Source organism: Lygodium microphyllum, chromosome 12, assembly GCF_053477565.2.
Source record: "Lygodium microphyllum isolate KBCC chromosome 12, Lygodium_microphyllum_v1.1.10, whole genome shotgun sequence".
Taxonomy (NCBI): Eukaryota; Viridiplantae; Streptophyta; class Polypodiopsida; order Schizaeales; family Lygodiaceae; genus Lygodium; species Lygodium microphyllum.
This window is the reverse complement of record NC_141146.1, coordinates 139,025,757-139,033,417: the sequence shown is the minus strand read 5'-3', so window position 1 is coordinate 139,033,417 and position 7,661 is coordinate 139,025,757. Positions and strand designations below refer to the sequence as shown.

Genomic DNA, 7,661 nt, shown 5'->3' with positions numbered 1-7,661 from the left:
CCACAACTTAATGCAGTGTGTCTTGAGTGGCTACCAATTTAAATACTCCATCTAACATAGTGGCTATTCCCACAAGTACCCTTTTGCCATCCGGTCACATAGATCTCATCTGACATATTGGTCAAGACCAGCTCACACATGGCTTCTCCTCATAATGGGGGACTAATAGCTTTAAGCACCATACTAGATCCTTGGAAACACCTTATGGGGGTGGGGCCTTGAGCATATCTAATAACCTATATTTATATTTTTTCAAAATTCTTCCATACAATTATTGTTTTCAAAAAATAGGAAAGCAACCCTCTAGATTGATCATGAGCCATCAAAGATACCATACGGAACATGAGAAATAGACAAGTTTCTTTATCAATACATTCAATTGGAAAGTGAGTACTTCAATGCTGCATTTACATTGTATTGGTTGCACAATTGCACTTCTACTATTCTTGAGAGAAAAACAATTTGTTTTATTAAAGAGTTTGATCTATCCAAAGGGAAAGTAGATTATCTCTAAGAAGTCTAATTGCATTTTTTCCTCATTTATTCTACCACAACATATTTCAATTACAACAACGACCAATTTAGAAATGGCAACATTCTCCTTGATATGTACCAAGAGGCTTTCAACAACTTCCTCTTTCTTCTCATTCAGATAAATCTCTTCTATTTTGTTTCAAGTTGACTCTAGCATAGAGTCACTAGAAGATACCTAACCTTGTTTTGAGTTTTACAATTGACAAATGAGCCATTTATGGTTTTAATGTCAACATTATATCTAGGCATTAGGGAATAAGTGGATTTAAAAGAGAATGCATCATTAGTTTTATCAAATGTATCACCCTCAATTCTCAACGAATAGGACTCTAATAGAGCATGATCTTGGGAGTCCATATTAGTCTTCTTCTAGTTTGGTTCAAGTTTGACTTTAACATTATTTATTGTAAACAAAGTATACATTTTTAAGGTGGATGATTGACAAATTTAGTGACAACATTATATCTAGCCATTAGGGACAAGTGAGCTCAAAGGAGGCCAAATCATTAGTCTCACTAAAGTCTTTACCCTCCAAAATTGACCAATAGGACACTGGTAGAGTGCACTCATAGGATTCCACATTATTTCGCTAATAGAAAAATATAGCATTGTGGAAGATTTTATATAACTCTTGAAAATCCCCTTTCCTAGTCTTTTGTAGGGCCCATTTTTCAACTCCCTAACCCTTTGAAGGCACATTTGTTCCTTCTAAAAAGATCCCCTATCCATTCTATGTGCAAGGTTTGAACATTTCTCACTTCCGTCCTCCCCTAGCCCTACTACTACTTCTTTCTATCATCACCATTGCCTCTCTTGTTGTCACTTCCTCTCCTCCACTTCTCTTTCCCTTCCACTACAACTCTCCCTATCTATGAAATATTGCTAATCCACCTTTGTAGACTTGTAGATTCTCTTTGTTTTGTCTTTCTCACCTTTTCCACCCTAAATCTTCTCCCCCCTCCCCTAATCACTTTGCTTCTACATGCTCCACCAACAAGCAAGCTCTGAGCTTATTATACCAAATCAAAAGGGTCTCTCACATGAAGGATAAATTGGAAAATGCTATCGTTCTCCCTTTTCTAGATTCATCCATGAGTAAATGGATAGGTAAAACCACTTTGGTCCTCAATCTTATTGAATTAGATCTCTATCCATATTTAATCATGCCATATAGTAGGCATGCTAAACACTTCTATGCTAAACATGAATCTACATGTTTCACATTCTAATATATGTCTCAATGTGCATTAACTATATCTATGTCACAAGTAACACTATCCTTACTATGGTTGTGTATGATTCTAGGATGAATATGGAGAATGATAGAGGGAAGCATTCAAAGTTGGTGATTGGATACCACTGCCTCCTACAAGCATCAAATACAAATATGAGTTCATGCATTCATTAGGGAAGACATTAACCTTGCAAATAAAGATGCAAAAAATAGGTTTCCAAGAAATTCTGCATAATGTATTCACTCACAAAGTACTATTTTACTTTGTTTCATAGTAGTTGTTTCTTCTTATTATAGACATATTCTATTTTGACTTTGTAAGCATAGATTACTTCACTATAAAATTTATAGGTCTAAATGTATATATTGGCATGTTAGTACAAGTAGGTAAGATGGCATTAAACCTTATTCCTTGTAATAGTTTCTTCTGAAATATACCAAAACTCATCAAATAGTCCTATCCCCCCATTTTTATTAAACCATAATTGCCACTAGATTTCATGAGGGTACATTATGTAATAATTTACATGATGGAGCATACAAAATTTGAGCAAGGAATAGATAGTGCACAAAAAATCAGAGAATAGATGAAATTTCTTTGATTGCAAGTAGACTAAATCAAAGGTGGTTCTATCTACCCATGTGCTACCATATGAAGCTTAGATTCTAATTTACATAGGCACTAGGCAAAGAGCTTAAGGCTAGCTAAAAGTACTCTAACTCAATGAAAGATAAATGACCATGGTTTCAAGGGGGTTTCCTTTTCGTAAGATGTAAAGGTGGTCAAGTTGACTTGATTGATATACCATATTAGTCATCTTCATTAGTTGGCTAGGAAATATTCCCTTTATTAATAGGTTATGGCTTTAGGACTAGCAATAGGGGCCCTTTACAACTCCCACACTTTGCAACTTGATGTGATGTGCCTTGAGTTGGTACATGCTTAAACTATTCTATCTAACACAAAGGCTAGAACCAAAAGGTAATCTTTTTGCCATCTGATCATATAGACCTCATTTAACATATAGGTTTACATCCCTCAAATGTTTGCGATCACAAGTTGCTTTTTCCTTATAATGGGGGGCTTGTAACTTTGAGCACCATGAATCTTTGGTAGCACCTTATGAGGGTGGGACATTGACCATATCTAACATTGTGCCTCAATATCCACCCATAGTGAACTATATTCTCGACCCAATGTTTGAGTCTTTGAATATGGACTAAAAGAATATCCTTTGTAAGAGATTTGGTGAATATGTCTACTCCATTCTCGTCTATTGGATAACATACTAGCTCTATTATCCTATACTCAATCAAATCAGACAAGTAGTGATACTGGAACTCTATATGTTTGGTGTAAGCATTGAACACAACCATTAGGGCCAAAAACGCTTCAAAAATAGCACTTGTAAGAAAGTGATTAAGTTGCTAATTAGTTGAGGTTTAGGAAGAATAAAACCTCTAAATTTGGTTGTCCATATGTGATTAATGAGAGAATATTTGGTTCATTGAAGAGGTCGGCCATTAATTGCCCTCATCTTTTAATCCGGGTCAGGGGTCACCTTTTCGGCCGTTTTTCTCTTGGAACTCGAGAGATTTTGTATTTTCGAGATTTTTGTACGAAATTTGCATTTGTTTGCTCCCGCATTTTCTTTCTACACACTATTCTCTTTTGCCATTCTTTTTGTTGCACTTGCTTCCTATCACTGTGAGATTCTTGCTCGGTTCATTTGCTAGAATGTCTAGTAATACCTCTTCAAATAACACAGGCACAAGCACACGTAAATACAAGCTAACTGTTCAGCTAGATCCGATTTACACATCTTGGAGAAGTATACATCATCGAGTATTGATAGATGAGATTGAAGCCAACAAGTTGCGAACACAAGGAATGAAGCATATAGATTTGTGGGTGGACGGAAATATTTATTCCAGGGATCCTTCTACAGGTAAATCACCTCCTTTTTTCAATGTCCATGACTATATAAGATATGTTGGAGAAGGTTACAATGGGATGCTTGGCTACTGTATGAGGTTATACTCTGCATCTTATATATATATATAGCTCAAATGCACGAAATGAAAAAAGCACTAGAAACTACACAAACAAATATTTTAGAGTTGACAAGTCAGATTGATGTTTTGAAAAATGTTAACAAGTCATTGCAGGATAAGCTAACACGCTTGAGAGAAACTCCAATAGGATTTAGAGAGAGGAAAAGACCATTAAAAAATATAACCAACTTGTGTGAGAGAGCAAAGAAAAGGAGACTAAATCTTACAAAGAAATATGTCTCTAACATATTAGGCATCAATATCCGAGAGAATGAGGAAAGAATCGAACTTTTGAAGGAAACCATGAATAAGAAAGATATTTTGAGGATTCTTAAGTCACCCGAAAATGCAGATTTGAGAGATCCAACTCTCAAAGAGTTAGTGAAGGACTTAAAAGGCACGGTGAAAGCAAATGAAATTGTAGAGACATGTGATACTGTGGGTATAAGTCGAAAAGGTTATTGTGTTATCTCTGGATTATGGTTTAAAAATCTTAAACGCAATAGGATAACTATATTTGGATTGCCTCGAGCTCTTGTAGTTTCGACTACAAGAATTGCCATGAATCACAAGATTCCACATGTTTTTGGAGATTACATTCACATCGAAAGGTCTATGTCCTATGAAAAACAAAAAAAAAGGTAATTTTTGATTACAATGTGTTTAACAATATATGGGTTGATCTAAAAAAGGTGCAAATTGCAATGGTTCACATGTATAAAATCACAATAGAAGAAAGTTATGGTGTTCTAAAGTTTGCCTTGAAGTTGGATGAAGCACAGATTCAAAAGGGACAGAAGATGGAAAGAATTAGCATTTGCCTCATGAAAATGGCATTGGACCATAGCAATGGTGAGGGCCAAGCTCCATTGCATAAGATCCAATCCAAGATGGAGATTTGGTGGATTGGTGCAGCCCAGGTACCAATTGAAAATCATCAAACGTTGAAATGGTTGTTCAACCATACAGGTATTCCAAATATCATTAAGTCTCAAAATGAAGGCGAAATGTTGGTAGTTAATGGGGTTGGTAATTTTAATGTGGAATGGCATATGAGTGCTGATTTAAAAACTATCAAATGTATGCTTGGAATATGTAATGGTGCAAATGCAAAATATCCTTGCATTTATTGCATGGAAAGTATTGGATCCAAAGATTGGAGTAGTTTGCGACCGGTAAGAAGAGCCCCAAATAGAGACTCTATAGATTTGAGTAAATTTAAAAACATAGAAGACATCTAAAATCCCATTCTTTCAATCTCTCTTAAGAATGTTCATATTTGTACTTTGTATGCAGAGATTAGAATAATCGATAAGCTTCTCAGGTTGCATCTTGACTACGCATATTCCATTAAGCCATTATCTTTATCAGATGAGTGTATTGATAAATGCGAGGCATTACTATCGAAAATGGGATTTTATGGGGGCTAAGTTCACTTGAGAAAGGATCCAATACTTTCAGGAAAGACAAGAGATATCTTGGCCGATGTCTCTATGGGAGGCTCAAAAGCTAGACGATTCTTGGGAAACCATTCAGGAAAGCAGATGAATGCGACTTGGGAGTGTTGGAGAGAGCTATGTGAGATCACAACAAATGTTGCAAGCACTCCAAGGCTTGCGTTTCTTAGAATGGAGGTCTGGATACACCTTGATGTTTTTCTGAAACTCCTCAGGCAACATAAGACAACATATACATATGCGGAAGAGTTCAAAAGATCAATCACAAATCTTGTTCAGGCGATAAAAGAGGCATGGGGAGAAAAAGATATCACTTTTTATCTGGTAAAGAAACATTTATTTAATATGGGTTTATTTTGACAGGTTTTTCAATTGGTATAAAATTAGTGTTACTTTGTATTGCAGCATATTATTCATATTCATAGGCCTTACTTTGTGGAGGAGCATGGCCCCTTAGCAACTTATAGTAACCAAGGCATGGAAAAATCCCACTATCAAGCACGCACAAGTTATTTTCGAAGCACAAGGCATGGGGGAGGAGTTACAAAAATCAATGCTTTGGAGGAGCTATTCAATTGGTTTTTTCGACGACAACTTCAAAGAATGCAGATAAAAGACGGCAATGACACATGAGCAGTCGCACTTTTATATATAAGAAAGAATATATACAAAGCTAACTTTCCAAAACTCTCACATTCTCTTTCTCCTCAGGAATCTTTCCTCTATAACGTAGAAATTTCTTTCTCTTGTAGCCAGCTATAGATTTTACATCAATTCGGTTTGCAGCCAAGGCGTAGGATATGAATGCCAAAAAGTATCCTGCTCTAGAAGGAGAGTAACGTGGACCATAGCCAAAAATCCTAATTGCTGCAGTCTTTTCCAAAAACATTACTTTGTGGGCATTATATTGTAATCCTGAGAAACCTAGAAGCCTTGTAAGAGCTTTAATACAAAGTATGGGCCATGCTGCATCCTCTGAGAAACTACTATGAAGTACTAAAAAGGAATCAGGGTGAATCCTAGCCAAGTAGTGGCCGAGTGCAATGTCTTTCAATGTACTACCACTAGCTCTTGATCCTTTGCCACGTCCCAAGAAGTTATCTGAATCAGCAATCTCCAACTGCAAATAAAACCCGTACTGAATGAGCCTGAAATGCAAACCTACCAATGTGTAAAAGCAAATTCAAAATTATCTTACCACTTGGTTTTCATCGTACTCCAATTTAACTAGATTCCATAAATTTATTGATGATGATGTCTCATTGGTGTTAATCAATTCTTTAACATATTCAGACTCCTCTCTCCAAAATTGGAAATCCCAAGTTGGCTTTGAATGCGATCGAAGTCCTCATCAGTAATACTCAACCCTTTCTCAGCTTCTTTGGCCTTTTCAAAACAAAGAGAGAGGGACTCACCAGCATCAATAAACTTATCGTCTAGAGTTTCTTTATCAAGTTTGAGTATCTCTTCCTTTGATTCATTCTCTGTGTCAATTATCCCATTTGCAGCATCAGAAGCCTCTGCAATAATTGTTAGACAATAATCTTCCCTAAGATTGAAAAGTTTTTGAATATTTGATAGTAAAATGTACTCCTTCTCCTTGAAAGGTATAGATGGTAGAGTAGGAACAATATGGTGAGAACTCTCATCAATTAGAGGGTTTGTATCTCCTTGGCTTTCCTCAATGATAGTCTCAGCTTTGAAGTGAGAAACATCCAACTTCTTAGCAATAGAAGCCTCAAAATCTGCATCTACAACCTCCTCTGTTTCCTTTTCATCTGCCAGATCATCTAACATGCAAAAGCTAGCAGACTTTGCTCCTTCCAACTGTTGCTCATCAGCTTTTAGAGGATATTTGACAAGGGTGAAAACAATAAAAGCAGCAGATTTTGTCATCATCTTGTAGTTCTTGGAATGAGTGGAGCCCAATATGTCTCTTGCATAAAGCTTGTCCAGAGAGTGGGCACCACACTTCTTAGTAAACACTGATTTTTCATTTCCTGTTGACCCAATGGGAACATGGACATATTCATTTGTACCAACTTCAATAGAAGGACCTGCTAGATTTTCAAACTCCAAAAAGTCCTCCAAAATATATTTTTTACAATATTTCAAAACATTGTCAAGGTCCCAATCAAGATTAAAGACATTCTTCACAACTCCATAGAAAGAGAGATCCATGCCATTCTGAAGGATAAAATCAAGAAGCCTCTCTGATGGAGTGACATCAGTAAGCTCTGATACTCCAAGACCTCTCATTGCCGACTTTCGCTTCCCTGGAGATGTGCTTGGCATTCTGACACTGGTAGCAGAGCATGGAGAAGAAACAGAATGCACAGGCTCATCACATGTTGAAGCCCTTGAGCCTTTTGAAAGCCTTC

General features: G+C 36.5%; 1 long non-coding RNA gene across 3 annotated transcripts; it reads left to right on the top strand.

Moving 5' to 3' along the window:
• Positions 1–1,893: 1,893 nt before the first annotated feature.
• LOC148028345 (uncharacterized) lies at positions 1,894–6,793 on the top strand. 3 transcript variants are annotated; one of them, XR_015692717.1, is made up of 3 exons: positions 1,894–3,717; positions 4,365–5,604; positions 5,686–6,787. It is a non-coding gene; the product is annotated as an uncharacterized LOC148028345 (long non-coding RNA). The 3 variants fall into 3 exon arrangements; XR_015692716.1 differs by having other exon boundaries at positions 4,365–6,793; XR_015692715.1 differs by lacking the exon at positions 4,365–5,604 and having other exon boundaries at positions 5,686–6,773.
• Positions 6,794–7,661: the final 868 nt, after the last annotated feature.